The sequence below is a fragment of the Petaurus breviceps genome, unplaced genomic scaffold, assembly GCF_028583685.1.
Source record: "Petaurus breviceps papuanus isolate PSGF00001 unplaced genomic scaffold, PetGlider_PUasm1.0 90977, whole genome shotgun sequence".
NCBI lineage: Eukaryota > Metazoa > Chordata > Mammalia > Diprotodontia > Petauridae > Petaurus > Petaurus breviceps.
Window position 1 is genome coordinate 29,973,879 of NW_027187391.1, and position 16,681 is coordinate 29,990,559.

The 16,681-nt window shown below is 36.7% G+C and overlaps 1 long non-coding RNA gene across 2 annotated transcripts in view; it reads right to left on the reverse strand.

Moving 5' to 3' along the window:
- The window catches only part of LOC138153218 (uncharacterized), a 213,942-nt gene that overhangs the window by 184,417 nt on the left and 12,844 nt on the right, over nt 1-16,681 (reverse strand). For both annotated transcript variants that reach the window (XR_011166311.1, XR_011166310.1), the window contains exon 2: nt 11,575-11,655. This is a non-coding gene — a long non-coding RNA (uncharacterized lncRNA). The remainder of the gene's footprint in view (nt 1-11,574; nt 11,656-16,681) is intronic.

The following is a 16,681-nucleotide window of genomic DNA, read 5'->3' on the forward strand; positions in this document are numbered from 1 at the left end:
AATACTGTCCACTGGTGAAGGACAGTGCTGTTGTTGCAGGGGTCTGGGAGCCTTTCTGTTGGTTCAGAAGCCCTGAAGAAGGATTTTCTTGTTGTATGTTTACAGAAATCCTGGGAGAGGGCTTTGCTAATGTGTTCAGGGGTTCTAGGACTGTTCTACAGACAGAGGATAAATTCATGAAGGGACTGGCAATGTATCTTATGGCTTTGCTAAGCCTTGTCTCCCCAGGAACTAAGATTGCTGAGAACTTGCCTCGTGTCAAGCTGAGGAAAAGACCTCCATTTGGGTATTAAGTGCTGTGTTTAAACTTGATGTAACTCTGGGGTAGATTCAATTGTGATCCAGGGGTGGGGAACTTTTGACCTTATTGTGCTCTGTAATTGACAAATGAAGGTACTTTACCTATGTTTGGAAACTAATCTCCATTTGAGAAGAGGGGTTTTGTGGTGGACCAAATGAAGGTATAGCCTAGGGGTGGAGAAGTATTTAGAACAGGGACTTTGTAATTGATTGAATGATTGGAAGGTCCTGGGGTGGGGTAGTACTTGGAGATTATTTAATCACACTTAGTAAATGCTGTATTTTGAATGATGTCATGTTTTAATCTTCTCTGTTCTTGGTTGGTCACTGAATAAAATGGAGAGCACCTATGCTGGTATTCTGAACCTTGGGAAGTTGCCTTTCCTTGGCATTACATTACACATGCGGGGGAGACGGTGCATACAGAGGGTACCGTAATGTAGCGTGTAGCGCAGGGAATCACCTTCACTACAGTAGCAATCTCAATAGGGCTTATTTTCGGGGGAGGGCTTATTTTAGAGGAATCTTACACAGTAAGGGGAGGGCTTATGTTCGGGATAGGTCTTATTATCGGGGAAACATGGTATTTGACATGTAATTGGGAAATAAGATATACAGGCCTTGGGGCATAGAGATTCACCATGCCCTACTGGAAAAGTCAAAGGAGGCATGGGAGAAGATATGGGAGAGAGCAGATTGGAGGAGGGGATATACTGTGGGACTGCTATTTTGGGTGGTTGGTAGGGGGAAAATGGTGAAAAAATTTGTAACTCAAAATCTGGCAGAAATGAATGATATAAACCAGAAGTTAATAAAGCATTTGAAAAAAAATAAAATAAAATTCCACTTATAACATCATTATTATGGGCAGTTAAGTAGCTCAGTGGGTAGAGCACCGAGCCTGTAGGTATTAAGGTTTGAGTTCAGTCTCAGACACTTATTAGCTGTGTGACCCTTGGCAAGTCATTTAACCTGTTTGCCTCAGTTTCCTCAGGCAAAATGAAGATACCAATAGCACCTACCTCCCAGAGCTATTGTGAGGATCAAATAAAATAATAACTCTAAAAAATTTGGTACAGTATATGCCACATAATAAATGCCATATAAATGTTAGCCATTATAATGATGAGGAGGAAGAGAAGGGGATCCTATAACTTCTGCTTGAAAATCTTTAATGATAATGTACCCACTATCTCCTAAAACATTCAACTTACCTTTTTTCAATTCTAATGGTTAGGAAGTTGTTTCTTTTTTCCACATCAAATCTAAATCCCCCATCTTCAAGTTCTATACAGTGCGTTTTTGTTATACATATTAGGCCTAAGCAGAGCAAATTTAATCCTTCCATGTGGCAGCTCTTCAAATACTTGAAGATTTCAATGTCTCAATTTGTCTTGTTCTCTAGGATGACCATCCCAAGTTCATGTAACATACCACTGTATGGCAAGATTTCCAGTACTCTCATCATTCTGGCTGTACTTTTCTGAAAATCTTTCACCTCTTTAGTAAATTTCACATGTTCTGTCTCATCTTCCCTGGCTTCCTTCATATCTCAGCTAAAATCCCACTTTTTTCCAAGTAGTTTCTTCCTTCTGTTAATTATCTCTAATTGATCTTGTGTTTATCTTTTTGTATATACTTCTTAGTATGTTGTCTCCCTGTTATACTGTAAGATCCTTGAGAGCAGAGGTTTTCTCCCTTTATTTGTATTCCTAGAATTTAGTACATTGTCTGAAACATAATACCTGCTAAATAAGTGCTTAGGGACTTGTTGATTTCTTTATTCTTGCTTCCCTAATACCTATATCTTTTCTCATTATTATCTATCTACGATGGAATATATATGTATGTATATGTGTATATATTCCCCTTTCTCTATCTCCAGTCCATTCCTCTGTAATGATTCATTGCATATAATTTTTATCATGCTTTTCCTGTGCTCAAAACTCTTCAAAGATACAAAAATTATAACATTCAAAATCATTCCCCTGATGTTCAGAACAGATGATCATCGGATACCACTCTACATTTCCAATATTTGCCCAATGTAATTTAGTCAAACTTACTATATCAGTTCATGCCTCACAGTTTCCTGTTACTATGCTTTTGTTGACACAGGGCTTGGATTACTTTCCTCTTGACCACTCTTATCCTGTCCATTCACCTCCAAAAAACTGTCCTCAGTTCTCTGAGTCAATAATAACTCAGTCCTGTCTATCACTCCCAACCTCTCACAGCCTCTTATACTATTTTCTTCAAACAGTTCTTAAGCACTCAATATATAACAATTAATACTAGAATTATTTGCACATGTGTCATAATTTCCTACTAGCCCATGAACTCAGTAAGGACAGGGACCTTCCATTACTTAAACTAACTATCTCTATGAGATGTTAATCACAGTATCCTGCACAGAATAGACATTTAATAAATGTTTCTTAAATTGAAACAGATGAGGTAATTCCTCAAAGTATTTTTAATGCTAAAATTACAAGAAATATAGTCTAGTTGAGACCTTGTCTCTCCGTTTTGAGAATGCTTCAAAATCAAACTTTTCTCTATTTACTATTTTTCTCTAGTTATTTAAATAGAATCCCAGAATTACAGATGGAAAGGATGTCAGTAGTCATCTACAATATACACTCATGCTTGAAATGAAATTCCCTTGAACACTCACCTGACAAGTGTCCATGTTTAAAGATCTGCACTTAGGAGGAACCCACTAACTGATGAGATAAAACATTCTACTTTGAGTTAATTTTCATGGAGTTTTCCCTTTTGTCAGTCTAAATTTAGCTCATTGTTACTCCTACTCATTACCCTACCTTTGCCCTCCAGGACCAACCATAACAAGTGAACAAGTCCAGTTTCTCTTACATATAACAATCTTTCAAATACTTGGAAGACAGTATTCACACTCCTCTCCTCCAACCCCCAAGCATTGTCTTTTCCAAACTCTTCCCTCTCTTAAATCCATCTTTATATTCAAGGGCATGATCTTGATGGTCTTTACCACTGACAGCCATCCTTTGGATACTCTTCAGATTATAAATGCCTTTCACAAAATAAAGAAAGCTGGGGGGGGGGGGAGGAGGGTGAGGACTGTGTTCCAAGTAGTTGCAAGATTGTTAAATATAATAACGACCTTCCTGCGGTTCCGGGTTCCACCTTCCCCAATCCATGTAAAAAGGGGGCTCTAAACAAACTTTGGAGCTGCAGAACCCACAAAATGACACAGAGAAGCTAACCTCCCGCTGTTGACAGCCTGGCAGGCTGGCAGAAATCCAGCACAGCCCTCTGGGAGCTGAGCCCAGACCCAAGGTGGAGGCTTTAGCCCCAGGGTGGGCCTGACCAGCCGCTGGCCAGAGGGACTCCAGATCAGCAGCAGCTATGGCCGTTTCCAGATTTATCAACACATAGACACAAAGGACAAAGTGAGAGGCCAGTGCAGTCTGGACTTTGGGACCAGTAAGTAGGAGTTAGTGGCTTTTACTCTGGGATGAGAAGCCACTGAGATACCAGCACAGCCAGCCAGCACCACGTGACTGCTTCAGCTCCTGGCCTGCAGAGTGTAGGAGGACCAAGCACCAGTCTGAGGGGTAATCATTCTTACTTTAACCTGCTTGGATCTGGATTGCAGTCTAGGGTGGAGGTCCTGGGGTGTGTGTCCAGCTTGCCAGAGCGTGTGAGACCTCAGAGCGGGCACCCATCAAATACCTCTGGTAGGTGAGAAAACCCCAGCGTTTGGGAAGAAAGCTCCCCTGTCTGGTGGCATAGTCCTACTGTGGCAAAAAGCCCAAAAGTCAAGTAATTGAGTGGCAAAATGAGCAGGGAAAAGAAACAAAGCAGACAGAAGATTCCAACATTACACTCCTATTGGAAAATAATACCTTAAAAACCAGACTGACTCAAATGGCAAAAGAGGCTCAAAAAGACAATGAGGAGAACATTGCCTTAAAAAGCCAAATTTGCCAGATGGAAAAAGAATCTCAAAAGCTCAATGAGGAGAATCATTGCTTCAGAATTAGATTGGAGCAAATGGAAGCTAATGACTTTATGAGAAATCAAGATGCTGTTAAACAGATCCAAACAAATGAAAGAATCGAAGGCAATGTGAAATATCTCATGGGAAAAAGCACTGACCTGGAAAATATATCCAGGAGAGATAATTTAAAATTTACTGTACTCCTTGAAAGCCATGACCAAAGTAAGAACCTAGAAAGCATCCTCCAGGAAGTTCTCAAAGAAAACTGCCCTGATGTTTTAGAACTGGAGGGCAAAATAGAGGTTGAAAGAATCCACTAATCACCTCCTGAAAAAGATCCCAAAAAGAAAACTCCTAGGAATATTATAGCCAGGTTCTGGAATTCCTAGATTAAGGAGAGAATATTACAAGCAGCCAGTAAGAAACAACTTGAATATTGTGGAAACACAATCAGGATAACCCACGATATGGCAGCTTCTACACTGAGCGATCGAAGGGCTTGGAATGTGATATTCCGGAGGTCAAGGGAGCTGGGATTAAAACCAAGAGTCACCTACTCAGCAAAACTGAGTATCATGTTTCAGGGGAAAATATGGTCATTCGGTGGAATAGAGGACTTTCAAGCATTCTTGATGAAAAAAACCAGAGTTGAATAGAAAATTTGACATTCAGATACAAGAAGCAAGAGAAGCATGAAAAGGTAAACAGGGAAAAGAAATCATAAGGAACTTATCAAAATTGAACTATTAACATTCCTACATGGAAAAACAATAATTGTAACTTATGAAAATTTTCTCAGTAGTTGAAGGGATTAGAAATATATGTATATGTCTATATATGAGGGTATATGGGCATATGAATACATATGTGAATGTGTGTATATATGTTTACAGGTATACATAGAGGGCACAAGACCAATTTAACAGAAAAGGATGATACTTAAAAGGTGAAATTAAGAGGTGAGAGGAATATAATGAGAGGAGATGGGGAGAGACAGATTGGGGCAAACTATCTCATACAGAAGAGGCAAGGGAAAATGGTTACAATGGAGGGGAAGAATAGGAAAGCAAAAGGGAATGGGTCAACCTTATTCCCATTGAATCTGGCTTGAGGAGGGAGTGAAATACACACTAAATAGGGTATCTCACCCTCCAGGAGAAGAGGGGGGGAAGGAAATGAAAGGGGGAATGAGGGCAGGCTGGGTGGGAGGGAAGTTGGAAGCACCCACTTTTGAAAACGGACGGGATCAGGGTGGAGAGTGGAGTGGGTGGGAGGTGGGATGGGAGGGATGGAAGTGTAGTCAGTGTTTTACAATATATCTACTATGTTGTTGTTTTTCATTAGCCACACATGTACAACCTATACTGAACTGCTTGTCTTCCCAGTGGGGGTGGGTGATGGGGAAGGAAGGGAATTAATCTGGAATTGAAAGTTTTAAAATCAAATATTCAAATATATATATATAATATATGTGTGTGTACATATATATGTGTGGGTATATATATATATTCATATATACATATTCATATATATACACTATTATTAATACCATCTTACATGTAATTGGGAAATAAGATATACAGGCACTGGGGCATAGAGATCCACTGGAAAAGTCAAAAGGGGTATGGGAGAAAATATGGAAGAGAGCAGATTGGAGGAGGGGATATCCTGTGGGACTGCTATTTTGGGGCAGTGGTTGGGGGAAAAGTGGGGAGAAAATTTATAACTCAAAATCTGGTGGAAACGAATGACGTAAATCAGAAGTTAATAAAGCATTTTTTTAAGTAAAAAAATAAAGCAAGCAAAGTTTATAAGCACTTAAATTTCAATTGTCTTCAATAATTAATTATTTGACCATCTTTTGCATTAATTAACTTCTCTGTGTAGAACATCTTCCAAGGATTTTAAATATCACATGATTTCTACCTGTAAGCTATTTCAGGTTAGTAACAACATTGAATGGTGTTTGCACATTCTAAAACCTTAATGCATGGTATTCTTTACCTGGTTAGAACAAAGGTAAAAGCCCTCTCCCTAAAACAGTGCCAATAATAGAATATATTATTATATATCTAGGGATGTACTGTAACCAATTTGAATTAACTTTCAAGAGCCATTGGCTACATGATTACTATGAGCATTTACATATCAGAAATTGTCAAATGGTATAAATTATGGCTTGATTTATTGTTTTGTTGATTGTCTAGGCTTAAGGCAGTATTGAAGAAAATATTAATACTACAGATTAAACTTAAAAGTGTATCATGAGTACCTTTTTCAGATTTTTTTAAATTGTTATTTTTAGTTTTCAACATTCGTTTCTACATGAGTTTGAGTTTCAAATTTTCTCCCCAACTTTCCTCTACTCCCCACCCCAAGATAATGAGCCTACTGAATACTTCTTCCCCCAATCTGTTCTCTCTTAAATCCTCCCCCATCCCACCTCCTAGATTTCTGGTAGGACAAAATGGATTTCTATACCAAATGTCTGTATATCTTATTTCCCAGTCACATGTAAAAAAACAATTTTTTTTCACATTTGTTTTTAAAACTTTGAGTTTCAGATTCTTTTCCTTCTTCCCTCCTCACCCACCCCCACTGGGAAGATAAGCAATTCAATGTAGGTTGTACATGTGTAGTTATACAAAACGTTTCCATAGTAGTTATATTGTGAAAGATTAACTATGTTTCCCCCCATCCTATCCTGCCCCCCACTTATTCTATTTTCTATTTTGACCCTGTCCCTTTTCAAATATGTTTGCTTCTAACTACCCAATCTTCCCTCCCTTCTATCATGCCTCCTCTATTCCCCTTCCCACCTACTTTTCTATTGGGTAAGATACCCAATTGATTGTGTATGTTATTTCCTTTTTAAGCTAAATTCAATCAGAGTAATGTTGACCCATTTTCTTTTACCTTCCTGCTCTTCCCCTCTATTGTAACAGTTTTCTCTTGACCCTTTTATACAAGATAATTTACCCTATTCTATCTCTCCCTTTCTCCTTCTCCCAATATATTCCTCTCTCACCTTTTAATTTTATTTTTAGATATCATCCATTCATATTCAACTCATCCTGTGCCCTCTATCTATGTATACATGTATACACATATATACACACTCATGTATATATTTATACATGCATATTCCTTCCTATACATACATATATATGTATCTATACATATATATATTCTCTTTAACTATCCTCATAGTGAGAAAGATCTCATGAGTTACAATTATCTTTTTTCCATGTAGGAATGTAAATAGTTCAACTTTAATAAGTTCCTTTTGATTTCTTTTTCCTGTTTATCTTCTCATGCTTTTCTTGCTTCTTGTATTTGAAAGTCAAATTTTCTGTTCAGCTCTGGTTTTTCACCAAGAATGCTTGAAAGTCCTCTCTTTTGTTGAATGAGTACCTTTTCTTTGAAAGCTGGTTGGTAAATATTTAACAGCATATCACTGATAATACTACCTGCCTCACAAGACTATTGTGAGAAAAGCAATTTATAAACCTTGAAGTACTAGATAAATATGTCATTATTTGTAGCTTATTGTTTTATTTTGACATCACCATCTTTTAGGATCACTTAACAAATGGCTTGCATAATTTCCTAGTCCTTCAAGGTTTACAAAGCACTTTCCTGATGAACTGGTTGGTACAAATACCATTACCCCATTTTAAAGATGAAGAAACAGAGACTCAGAGAACTTAAATGATTTGTCCCTACCTGTGTAGCTAGTAAGTATAAGCTAGTAAGAGTCAGTTTTTGAACCCAAATGTCCTAATTCCAAATACAGCTATCTTTCCAATATGTGGTATTGTCTCCCTAAATACATTTGAGCCTCACAACCTTGTAAATTACATACTTCACATGGTTGTTGTGAGATCAAATGAGATAATATTTGTAAAAAGTGCTTAGTATAGTGCCTAGCAAATAGTAAACACTACATAAATACTGATTTCCTTCCTTTCCCCTTCCTCTTCCCCTTTCACAGAAAGAAGTGTTGTACTTAAATCTCAGAGTTCAGACCAAGAAAATATGTCATTTCAATTCAGAATTTAGAAAAAAAAATTGCAGGGTGTTTTTCTTAAATATGAGGCATAGCACTTATCTAATGTATTAATTCTTTAACATTTGAAAGATCTTACAACTCATTCCAAAATAATAAATGCATTGAGGCATTGATAATGTGCCATTCACTCCCACTTCCTCCAAATTCCAGGAAAAGCTACCTCAATCTTTGAAATCTTCATTCCTCAAGAGAAGGTGCTGATAATAACAGTGGAAAGCTATCTGTGGTTCTATTAAGCAAGTTTCACAGCATCTTAACTTCCCTTTGGAGGCAGACAGAAGGGACTTCACATTACACCTCATGTAAAAATTTAACACCTGCAATCACTACAGTGCAATCTCAGGATTTGGTGTAAATCCATGCCTGGCTGTGAGAATTGAACTTCCAACATCTAGCTAGGGGCGAGAACGGAACCCACTGTGATCCTTCATTCTCAATATATCCTCTATGAATACTACTGGCATGATACAATAGAAAGCAATTGCAGGGAAATTTCAAGAGAGATTGCTAATTTCATAAGCCCACTTATCCTAACTGACACTCACTGGAAATGCCATTGATATGATAGACTTCAAATTATAGCCTCAAGAGTGTAATTTCCAAAGTATATGTGCTATCTCAGCCTGTAGGTGATATATACTATAAAAATGCATGTCTCTCTCTGTACCATCTTTTCTTTCAAATAAATGGTGTGAAACTTTCCAATAAAATGCAACTCATTCAGTTGCACTCTCCAATGGATTAATTTACATCTTAAGTGATTCAGATAATTGTATACTTGGTATGCAATGAGGATATAAGCCTTTTCTTGCCTTACATTTCTCACTTCAATGAAGTGTCATGTGGAGCCAAGTCTGGCTGAAAATATGTGTAATGGTATTTAAAAGTTGACATGTAATATCCTGTATGGTGAAAAGTAAAATGGGATTTTTAGAAATTTGTTGGTAGCAACATCTTCTAAATTGGTAAAAGTTGAAAGGATCCATGTTTTACTTCTGATGAAGGAGACCTACCAGAGAAATTATTTCAAGGGCACTAATTAAAAGAGACCAGAGACAAAGTGAATTTCTTTTCTGACAAAATATATTTCTAAAGATGAAATGAGGGGATAGAAAAGCACTAGACCTAATAACCAAGACTTCAAAAATATTCCAATCACATTTTTCTGTGCTACATTAAATCCAAAATTCTGGGAGAGGCAGAGGGGAAGTGTTCCTTGACAACTGGTTCAAAATTTGATTTCTGTGAGAAAGTATTTTTGAAAGTATAAGATAAAGGGTAGCAACATCACTGACCAAGAAGTATTATCATTCCCCTCCCCTTTTTTTCTTTACAACATAGATTTTCCCATTATTTAAAACATTTAACAAATCCTGACCAAACACAATGTAACAAATTCTTAATTAAGAAACAATTATTTTTTAAATAAGGAAACTCAAGCTCAAAGTACCAAAGTAAACTCCTAAGTTACAGAAGTTATGACAAATTGTTGTATAATTAATACTCTTGGTCCCATAATCTATCTACCAGACTGTCACTGTGTGAATTAAATGGAATAATGAATAAAAGAATGATTTAGAGGGAAAAAAAATTTTTGTCTTTTATAAATACCCAAATTAACTATAAAGGACATGTGAAGAAAGATGCTATCTGCATGCAGTGAAAGAAATAATAAATAAATGTATAGAATGATTATAGACACACACACATCTATTTGTGTGTAATGGTGGCCATCTCTAGGGTTGGGGAGAGAGAAGAAGAAAGAGAAATTTACATGATAATTTTGTTGTTTATTTGAAAGGAATAGCAAGTTGTAAATGGTAGGTTTTCAGTTTCATGTACAATCATCTTTTATTATAATACTCTGATATGGAAATGCTTGTTCTATTCCATAAATAAAAAAATAAAAGCAAGTTTCTGGAAAAAAAGCACAAGACTGAATATGATAAAGAAATCAGCAGCAGCACCACCATATCTATCATTTATATAGTATCCACTGTCTTAAGTGCTTTACAAATGTTATTTCATTTGAAAATTATCTCATTGCAAATTATAGTAAGTAACTTCATCCACTACAGAACTCCAGAAAAAGTCAACTAAAAATTCATGGGAAGTAGGAAATGACCCCCTTCAAAAAAAAAAACAAAACACTAGTGACTATGCAGGAAAACCACCCAGATATCTTTCAGGTCAAACAGATATTTGTCAGATAAACTTGGGGCCTAGAAGTCTTTGTATCACAGGGTAGCAAAAGCAGAAGACTGTCCAAGAAAGTCCCAAGGTGATCATAAGGGATGGTCCACAGTACTGAAATCACAGTTCCATTAAAACCACTAGGAATGAATGCAAATCTCCCTGTTTAATTCAGATATTTCTCAGAGATGGAACTCAGCTTGTGAATGTGGGCTTCACTGTCAATTTTAGCCCAAAGAACATTTTCACACTATATTCATAAAAAGCTGCTCTTGCACATATTTTGATGGCTCCCTCTCCTTTATGCAACTAGTTCACAAAAATATTCTGTTTGGCTGAATATCAGAGCTCCATGCTTATCAAACCTATAATTTTAGTTTGGTAGAATTATTTCTCTTTTGCATAAATTTGAAGGGATGATATTGACCAACCACCAGCATTACCTCAGATACAACTTGCTTTTCCAGTATTAGTAACTACTTGTGCTGAGCCATCTAGTTTCTCTTTCTTAGATTGTTAGTTAACTGTAGTTTGTGTATGAGAGATCCAATGTTGAGATAGATCTCTTACCAGAATTTTATTTAGGTTTCTTATAAGCCTTCCCATGGAGAGATGAAGCCCACAACACTGTCCTTAATACCAAGACCAAAATGCTCTTCTAAATTGATTAATCAGCTGACACAATTAATTTTTTTTTTGTTTTAGCAATATAATTTTTTAAGAATCTGGCGAGAAATTAGGATTTGGATGGATGAGAAATACATCATCTTATTTGGCACTTCATAATTAAATGGAAAAAAAGATGTAAAGATTTAGAATTGTCATACAATATTAGTTGTTTTTTGTCAAATTAAGTGTATTTTCCACAAAGTAGATGCCAAATGTTATGCCCTTATACTCTGGAAAGCAAGAGGACAGCATGCATGTTTATAATTCAGCTTAATTCTATTTGCATTTATCAAGAACTTTTCCAATTATTGAGGATGAAAATGTTGGTCCCTGACCTCAAGGAGCTTATACTTACAGAAGAAAGTTCTTAACCTTTTTTTCTTCTTTTCCAATCTGGTGAAATCGATGTACACTCCCTCAAAATGTTTTTAAATACCTAAGATTAAGATGCATAGGATTATAAAAGAAATCAACAAGGTTGAAAGCAGTTATCAAAACTATTCTTTTTTTAATTCATGGTTTAAAACACTTGGGAAGAGAGATAAATTGTGCATAATTGTATACAATAAAAGTTAGAAGGCATCATTTACAATAGTCTCTAAGTTTTTGATTAGGAAAAAAATTGATAAATGACATCAATATATGTAGGTTATTGAGGTGGCTTGATGGCACAGTGAGTAGAGCACCAGCCCTGGAGTCAGGAGGACCTGAGTCCAAATCCAGCCTAGACACTTAAAACAAAAACTAGCCGTGTGACCTTGGGCAAGTCACTTAACCCCAATTGCCCTCCAAAAAGTGTATGTATGTATGTGCATATATATATATAATAACATACATACATATATTCATGTTATTTATGAGTTCTATAAACATAATTGTACTAATAATTTTGTATGCTCTAAAACTTATACACAAATATAGAGACTAAAATGGTTGAGAAAAAGATGAAATCATTTTTGATTCTAGAGTGAATAAGGAGTCAATGAAGTTTATTGTGCTGGGGAGCGAAATGGTCAGTTCTGTACTTTAGGAGTGCCAACTTGGCTGCTGAGTGAAGAATGGATTATACTGGAGGTAGATTTGAGGCAAGGGGATCAATTAGGAGGTCCCCAGGGGAAAGTCCATAAGAGGTCTGAACAAAAAATTATGACTCAATTTGAAAGGAATGAATGGATACTAGAGATCGTAGAGAGGCAGAATTGGCAAGACTTGCCTATTAATTAGGTGTAGAGCAGAGTGGGGGAGGGGGAAAGTATAGTGGAAAATTAGAAGGAGGCAGTGAGGGTTACAGTAAAGGGTGTAAAACTAGATAAATGGAAGGATGATAGGTGCTCTACAAATAAATACTGAGGTTTGGGAGAGGAATGTGTTTGAGGAAAAGGTGACATAGATTGAATACTATACATTCTACTCCTTCTGCAAGAAAAAAAATATGCCTCTTACTGACTCACTACTGTGAGAATGTATTGAGTCCACAGAGTATTATCTAAGCAGTTCATATTTGATCTGGGAAGCATTTGGTGGGGACATTAGGTGGGGAGTGAGGAATTTTCACTGTGTAGCTTCTAGAACTGGTATAACCACATTGATATGTCTACATTCAGAGCAGATAGAGATTTTATATAGGCAAAGGACACTTGTAGTTGGAGGAAGCAGCATGGTGAAGTGTCAAGTGAAAAATGATCAAACGAAAAATAGGTTGGACTGGAGACAAGCCACAATTGGCAGTCTCAATGAAGGTAGGGCATATTCTATCTTTCTATATTCTGTTTGAATCCTCAATGTGGTCATGCTATGGCAAACTGTAGTGCTTGTCCCCTACTTTGGAGACTATATTTGGACTTGAAATCAAAAAGACGTTGTCAGGAAACTGTGAATCTAGCAATCTATCTCTGTGTATACACACATGTGTACATATATGTGCACGTGTATGTTTGTATGTACATATATACATACACATACCTATATGTTTGTGTATTGATATGTGTATATCCTAACTTTGCCACTTACTAGCTGTGCTGCACAGAACAAGTCTGAGTCTCTGACAAAATTCTAAAATGAAAAATTACAGATGTACTTCCTAAACCTATGAAATCATGAATCCTTGATGTATTGGTATATCAATAAGGTAGGAGGAAAGGGAAGCCAGGCAAGAAACTGAGAAAATTTGAAGAGAGAGCACCATTCTTCTTGAGGTAACTACTCTAGTAATGTGCTTGGTGGGGAGGGGTTGCTGAATGGAATATAGATGTGAGGATGTTAACCTCAGGGAGAACTTAGCTTGACCCTTTAGGTCTCCTTCTCTAAAGCAAATGGAACAGTTCAAGACTTTAAAAATTTGAGCAGTTAGAAAAACTTAAATGAAGAGAAATGCCATGATAAATATTTTCCATATCTAAAGACCTTGGATTTCTGACTGTCACAAAAACAGTACAGAAATAGGAATATTCAGAATAGTCACCCTTATTTTGAGTAGTGAATGTCCCCCAGAGCCAATATTTATGCAGAAAACATAACTCAGATTTTAAAAATAAATAATTTAGAGCATCTTCATGATGAAGAGACAACAAAATTATAAGTCTTCTCAATGTGCCTTTCCTTCAAAGTATCACATTCAATTATACATGATTAATGAGAAATTTCTGATTCCATAAAAAAGGTTTGCTAAACAATATAATCCACATGGCTAGGGAATGGAGAATGGAACAAGGGAAGGGTCTCTTACAATCAGAATGTCTAGGTGAACTGCATTCTATAATTCTGACTAAAGAAAAAAAATTCCATATTTACATAATGTAATACACATCTATCACCTAGACCATATAGAATTGCTCATGCTAATATATGGTAGACCAAACACTTCTTCCTTTACCCTGGTCACTTTTGAGCATACACTTGGGTAAAGGCTATGGTTACTTCTTATTCTGTATATCTGTTTTGTAAATAAAAAAGTTTTGAGTATTTAAGGTGCATTATGACAAACTGAATTAACATCATGTGCAGGGATCTCACTTTAAACAAAATCTAGCATATACTCAATTTAATTTACATAGGCAAGATTCTCCAGAAATTGGCTTTTTAACCATTGTAACTTTATGATATTTTCATTCACACTAAATAAATATCTTAAGTCAGTGCATAGGTTAGCTATAAAAGGCCTATACACACAGACACACATATATACATAGAAACACACACATATATATATATGTGGGCATGTATGCAAATAGACATGTGTACCTATACATACATGTATATAAACATACATACATGCATACATGTGTAGACACTGCTTGAGGAAAATATGAAATCTTCAGTCTTCCAGGCTAACAACATGGCTGGCACCCTCTCCAATGTCTATATTTGGCTCTCTGGCAGGAACTATTCCATTTTTATCTCTATATTCTCAGCACTTAGCACTATAGTCAATACATGTGTGCTTAAGCTTATGTACAAAGAGCTCTGCATGAGGAAACACAAGTTCATAGAAACCAGAGTCAGATCATCTTGCTAAAGTCTTAGTTCTCATCCTTCTTCCTTCTATGATGATGGACAAGTCTCTTAATCTCTCTGACCCTCAGTTTCCTCATCTCTAAAATTAGGATAATTCCTACACTGCCTCCTTTATAGGCATTTGAGAAGCAATATGGTGCAAAGGAAATGGAACTAAGATAATATATACGAAGTATTTTGGTAAACACTTGTAGTAGTAATGGAATTTGAAGATCCCCTTGTATTGGAAAACTAACGGGTACTTAGGACTTAGTTTCAAGTTAATTATTAAGACCCAGAACTTGTGAATCCCACAGTGTAATGGAATTGTTGATGCAATAGCAAGGGGCTGAACAGGGAGGAGCTAATACTGTATATAAGGAAAAGCACAAGCTGAAGAGTCTTGGAGCAAGCCAAATGGAGGCTGAGGAGGAGAGGCCCAAGCTGGAGAAAGTAGTTTTGATTTTGAGAATGGACCTTATGGTGGCAGAGCTTCTTCCAGAACCAGCCAGAACTTCAAGGAGAAAGTGCTTTTGAGAACAGAGCTTATGGTGGTGGAGCTTCTAACAAGAGCAAGCCAAAACTTCTGCTGAGAGGTTCTGAGAACCAGCTGGATCTACCAAAGACTTCTGAGGGCCAGCTGAGCAGCCAGAGGAATCATGACTGTGGTGTTGGTATTTTGTCTGTCTGCTTTGGGTCTACGTTGATTTCACAGGCAGAAATTGAGTTGAGATGATAGTGCTGACCATGTGTGTGAATATTGTTGTAATTCTGCTAAGCTTGATGTGTGTGTGTGTGGATATTATTGTGGCTCTGTTAAGTTTTCTTTTCCCAGGACTTGAGGTGGACTGGACACTGTGAGCTTCAATGTGGAGCAGAAACTGGACAGAGAGCTGGACAAGGAAATGGAAGCTGTCTGCCTTTGAACTCAGGTGGCAGTTGGTTAGATTTGTTTTGGCAGGAGCTGGGACCATGGAAGAGGAAGCATGGAAACTGGGAGCCTGCCTCAAGCCAAGGTGAAAAAACCCCTCCTTGGGTATGTAATGCTAACAGATAAGGTTGTAACTTACTTGTGACCTAGGGGTGGATGGCCTTTGTACTTATCGCTACCCCTTAAGAGTGTACTTAGAAATGACTGATGATATTGTAACTTGATTGCACTCCATTGGTAGAAGACTTTGATCTTTGTACTTTGTGTCAATTAAAGAGGCTTGCCTCCTTAAGGTGATTGAATTAAGTATTTAGTAAATGAAGGACTTGCTAAATGATTGTTATCTTTTGCTTTAAACTATGTGACCACTTTGGTGAAAACTATGTGTCACATTAGTGATAACTTTGAAGTTAAAACATTCTGAATGTTGTACTTTGTTTTCTGTGAATGCTTTGCTCTAATTTGTTACTGAACAGAGAGTTCACTATACTGTGTAATAAGAACCTTGAAAGCTGTTCACAACAGCAGTCCTCTGGAAAGCTGCTCATGCTTGGCTGTACAGCACCATATAAATGTTATCTATTATTACTTGGAGTTAATAGCACTGGGTCCATATCCCAGTTCCACTACTTGCTATCTGCATAATCTTAAGTAAATTCCTTTCTCTGGATCTGTTTTCTTATCTATAATGTGACTGGCAGATAGAGGGAGAAGTAGAAAGAATATATAACATTTAAATTTTCTTCTAGTTTTAAAGCTATAATCTTATGACTTTAAATCACTAAATCAAAGTAAAGAAGAATAAGTAGCAGGAGCAGGACTTTGGCCAAATTTACGCTTTGGATTTTCCCCTCAATACATGCAAGTTTAGTCCTCAATTTTATTCTCTTTATTGTTCCCTAAATTATTTCATGAATGTTGGTGTTGGGTTAAAATCACTATTCTGATACTAGCTATGTGATCCTGGAAAAGTTATTTAGACTTTCACTGACAGTGTTACTTTATCTTAAAAATAGAGATAATACAATGGGTAAAGCCT